The following is a 5479-nucleotide window of genomic DNA, read 5'->3' as shown; positions in this document are numbered from 1 at the left end:
TTATCTTATAACTGAATGTGTTTACCCTTTGATCAAAAATCTAAGTGTCCATCAGTGGAAGAATGAATAAAGTGTGGGGTACACACACACACACACACACACACACACACACACACACACACACATATATATATATATGAATATTATTCAGCCACGAGGAAGGAATTCTTCCATTTGTGACAGCATGGATGAACCTGGAGATCCTTATGCTAAGTAAAAGAAGCTGCACACAGAAAGATAAATACTATATGATATCACTTGCATGTGGAATCTTAAAAAGCCAAACTCACAGGAGCAAAGGTGGTGGTCAGGGTCTGGGAGGTGGGGAAGAAGGGGAGATGAGGGACATTCAATGTTAAAGGTGGGCATGTCCTGGGCAAACCGGGTTGCCCTAAAACTTGCTAGCAGAGATGGTGAAAGGGTCTGAGGAATGCTTTACAACCCTCTCATTTAGATGGAAGTGAAATGTCTTCACCAGTTGGGATAGGATAAAACAATTCAGAAAGGAAACCAGAACAAAAAGAAAGTGTGAAGGATACTGGACAATGAAAACCATTGCCAAGATGCTGGTGAATTGGAACCTGTGTTGGGGGTAAAAAGAACATCTTTTGATGTATTTCTCAGCCTTCAAAGTGATAAGGGGCACTATTTACAGAGGATGAAATTTTTGGAACCAGTAGCAGCAGTTTTTGCTGTTTTGCAACAAAGCACAAGGAATGTTCATACAAACTAGGGAATAGGGAAGAATAGGGTTCCTGGATCTCTAAGTCTAAAGCTAGATTGGCAGTTTACTCTCTTTTGAGGCTGACAGATGTTATATCATACCTTGATCCCAAATGGCCAATAGAAGTTAGATTTCCTTTGGGATCTGTATTCAAGATGAGGCATTAATTTGAATGTTTTACTGAATATCTATAGTGAACTATGTTGTATGATCAAGTGTGTTAGGGATGAAATGGTAAACAAGATTGACATGATTTCTGCTTTGATGGCAGGTAATCTTTTAAGGGCTGCAAGAGAAGTATGGAGCTTTAGAGAGAATATAGCAGGAGGGATACTGACATGGGCCGAGAGTCAGAGGAAGCCGTCCGGAGGAAAAGAGTTCTAAGCATAGGCCTACGGGATAAATAAGGCACCATGGGTACAGGGAACATTGTGGGCAAGACAAGGGAGAGCACATGTGCATTTGAAGAATTACAGTAGAGTCCAGTATAGTTAGAGTAGGCTGTAACTTGCCAAGTGTGGTCCGCAGACCATCTGTATCAGAGTTACACAGGTTGCTTAAAAGCGCAGGTTCCCAGGTTTACTGTAGCTCTGTGGTAGGATCTGTGAATCTGCATTTTAACTTGTTCCTTTGATGCTTTTGATGCATTCTAATGTTCTATTGAATCTATGGATTATATATCATCTACATGGCATTTGTGTATCAAGAAAAAGAATATGCATGTGTACTATTTAGGAGTTGAAGAGAAGATTAGAAAGGGAGGGAGGGACCACATTTTTGAAAGGCCTCTTTTCAAATTTTTTCACAAGTAAAAACACTGCCCTTCCTAAGTCAAGGTCTCTGGGGCTAAGCTACCCCAGTGTTTTCTGCAGGGATAAGGGGATCGATATCTGGGTATACCTGTAATTTATTTAGGACATGCTGTTCATGAAGCTCTGCTGTTTGCCATGATAAGGACTATACACTTTGCCCAATAGGCAATGGGGATCCACTGAAAGATTTTACAAAGAAAGTGACTTAAACTGATTTTTTGTTTAAAAAAATTATTCTGTTCACAGAGGGATTAGAGTGGGGAAAGATTAACGACGTGAAGATTAGCTAGAAGACTATTGCAATAGCCAAGTTCTTCAACTCATCTGACATGATAAATAAAACATATATTGTTTTCATCAATGATTATAGGTTAACAACATACTCCTTACCCCCCTGTTTTCTTTTATGCCTGTTATAATCCGGCACTGCTATGAGTGTCAGGAACTGCAAGGAGAACATTCTGCCCCATATTTGAACTTAACTGATTATGATGGCAAAAGTTCTTCCCCACACTTGATGTTTCTTAAATTGGAAGTATGGAAAGTTGAAGGTAATGGAAGTCTTCCCTTACCATTGGCTCTGGGTTCTGTCCAGGGGACCCCCTCATTGAATGGGGGAAGTGAGATGGCAATTGTGCATAAACCTGAAGAAGCAAAAGTAATTGAAGGCCAGGGATAGTGGTCAATGGGGGAACAAAGTGGCCAAGGTAAACAGGGCACATTCTGCCTGACCCAAATCCCTTGGAATCTGTGGACAGTGATCCCTTGCCCCCAAGGATGTTAACCCAGACTAAAGTAATCTCAAAGGCACAAAGGGATCTGCAGAGGGCAGTGGCATGCAAGCCTGGGGATTTGAAAAGCTACCTGTCTTATGAAGCATTTCTCATCTAGGGAAGAACTGATGCGTTCAGGGAGGAACCTGACTCCTGAAGATGTGTGGTGTGATCTGACCCTGGCTGCTCAGGGTCAGTCTTCCCACCCTAATTAAGACTTTGCTGCAGGTAAAAGAAACAGCTGCTGCTATCCAGAGTAAATTAGTCACAAAGAAACCTGCTCCTCATTCTGTCTCCTGGCTTCCCATAAATGCCTGAAGCCCAGCCTTAGACTTGGTATGTACTTTTAATTATTTCAAGAGCTGGCATCGCTTGCCTCATAGTAAAAGTGTCATGAAATTACTGTAAGGTTGCATGAGTTTGGGCCATAAATCTTATTCACTTCGGCTACATCTCATACCTTAATTCACTGGAGTATAAAATGCCATTTACACTGGTTCTTAGTTCACTTAATCATAATTAAATGACCTCAGAGGGCAGTAATTCGTTGAGGCTCTTGCTTTGATGTGACACAAATAACAAACTTGGTTTGCCATGTGGACGGGTTCCTCCACACTTTTACATTGGCCACAGATCTCGTGGAGCATATAATGTCGGCTTTTTGGTGTGGGCATGTGCTCTGGTTACATGGAACATCTGGGCCACAGATGTGGTTGAGAGGACCAGTTCAATGGCCCCCTTTGGAATTTTGTTGCACCATCTTCAGGCTTCTCTAGGCCTTCCCTTGGTTCCTTTCAGTTCTTTACAGAATGAGTGTTTGCCCCATGTTGAACCTAGATAAGAGGTGATGAGGGCACTTCCTTTTCCAGCTTATCATCCTTTTTGTTGCTCTCTTTCTACATAGACTAAGGGTTCAGCGACTCAAAGGCTTTCAAACTTTACCTCCAGGTGTAAGTTTCCCTAAGATGATGTCCCTAATCAATACCTGTTTCCTGGGATCCATATCCTCAAGACCAACAGTGCTAGGGACCATTGCCATTTGCACACTACACTTGGCAAAACCTTTGTTGTCTTCCCATCCAGATGGATTCCTCTCATCTTCTCCATTATCATCAGTGACAGGCATGGCCATCCTTGTGAGCTCCCAAGTTCTATCCTTAAAGCTTGTGGTAGGAAAAATAGTGAGCCCAAACTTCTAAAGATGTCCACATCATAACCCCCATACCTATGAATATATTTCGTTTCAGGGCAGTGAAGAATTAAGGCTGCAGGAATGAAAGGAGTTAAGGTGGCTGGATGGATTGTCTGGAGATGGGGAGAGGCGCCTGACCTGCAGGACTGGCCGGGTGCAATCCCAGCGTGCTTAAACGTGGCAGAGGGAGGGCGAGGGGGAGGCACAGGCGGACATGACTGGGAATGAAGGGCTCAGAGAGATGCCACGCTGGTGGGTTTGGAGGTGGAGGCAGAGGGTCCTGAGGCAGGGAATGTGGGTGGCCTGTGGGAGGTGGAAAGGGTGAGGAGACGAATTCTCCCCTGGAGCCCCCAAACAGGAACATGGCTCTGCCGACACCTTGATTTTAGCCTCACAAGACCCATGTCAGACTTTTGACCTATAGAATTTAGCATAATTGTGTTTTCTTTAACCTACCAAGTTTGTGGTAATATGTTGTAGCAGCAATAAAAAACAAACATAAAGCCCATTTTCATTTTACTTTTCTGCTTTACCATATCTAATTAGATGATAAATCTTGTGGATCATTTCTCAGCTACATCTCTCAGATTCTTATTATCACTTTTCTTGGTATTTTCCACGTGCATTACAATTTGACTTGTTTATGGACTCCAAGATTCTGTGCTCTAAATAATTTTATATGTGGATAATGGAAGAATTATTCCAAAATATGATTGTCATATTATTTTTGCTCAGGTATAAGTTATGGCATTATATTGCAACCATTATCAAATTCTTATTCTGGCCTCCAAGATTTCACATTTAGAATATGGGGTTCACAGGAAAGCACCTTGCTATTTGCAAATCATTTATGTAAATGTAAGGAATTATTATTAACAATAGGGACTTCCAGTCTCTATTGCTTGCGAATGAGAGCAATACCCTGTTTTCTTCCCTGTTCAGACAAGCTGGTTTCACACAGGGAAAAAATCTAAAACGTACACTCTGCTCACATCCCACCATTTTCTTATTTTGTAAAGTGCTTTTTAAAAGATTTTATTTATTCATTTACTTTTCTTTTTATATCATAAACATAAACTTAACTGTAATCCAGCTAGACTTGGAAGGGAAAATATGGGACCCAATGAACTGTGGCGAGAGCGTGAAGATTATAGAACATTCCAAGCAGATGGGGGTGAAGGGGTGCTCTCCCAAGCTACAGAAGGAATGGTCTGGTGGTTAAGATAAAACACAAGTCAAATGTATTCGAGTTGTCCACAGTCGGCAATGGTGATCTTCTGGCTGGTCTTGCCATTGCTGGACCCGTAGTGCCCCATGGCTGTCACAACATCCATGCTGTTTGTCACCTGGCTGAAGACCATGTGCTTGCCATCCAGCCACTCAGTCTTGGCAGTGCAGATGAAAACTGGGAACCATCTGTGTTGGACAAGATGCCAGGACCTGTGTGCTTCGGGACGAAATTCTCATCATCAAATTTCTCCCCATTGTTGGACTTGCCGCCTGTGCCATTGTGGTGTGTGAAGTTACCACCCTGGCACATAAATCCCAGAATAATTCTGTGAGAGCAGGAACCTTTGTAACCAAATCCTTTCTCCTCAGTGCGCAGAGCATGAAAGTTTTCTGCTGCCTTTCAAACTTTGTCTGCAAACAACTCCAAGGAGATGTGGCCCAAGGGCTCACCTTCAGCAGCAATGTCAAAGAACATGGTGGGGTTGACCATGGCTGGGCGCAGGAAGGTCCAAAAGGGCAGTAGCATCTGCAAGGCCAGATTTTATTTATTTATTTTTAGAGAGAGGGGAAGGGAGAAAGAAGGAGAGAAACACCCATGTGAGACAAACATCCACGTGAGAAACATTCATTGGCTGCCTTCTGCACACACCTGGACCAGACACCAAGCCCACAACCCAGGCATGTGCCCTGGCCAGGAATTGAACCGGGACATTTTGGTTTGTGGGACAATGCTCCAACCAACTGAACC

General features: G+C 42.9%; 1 pseudogene; it reads right to left on the bottom strand.

Moving 5' to 3' along the window:
- Positions 1-4736: 4736 nt before the first annotated feature.
- Positions 4737-5221, bottom strand: LOC123824264 (annotated as a pseudogene).
- Positions 5222-5479: the final 258 nt, after the last annotated feature.

The sequence above is a fragment of the Phyllostomus hastatus genome, unplaced genomic scaffold (assembly GCF_019186645.2).
Source record: "Phyllostomus hastatus isolate PE091 unplaced genomic scaffold, TTU_PhHast_1.1 phas_contig_551, whole genome shotgun sequence".
In the NCBI taxonomy this organism is placed as follows: Eukaryota; Metazoa; Chordata; class Mammalia; order Chiroptera; family Phyllostomidae; genus Phyllostomus; species Phyllostomus hastatus.
This window is presented reverse-complemented; position numbering and strand designations above follow the sequence as displayed.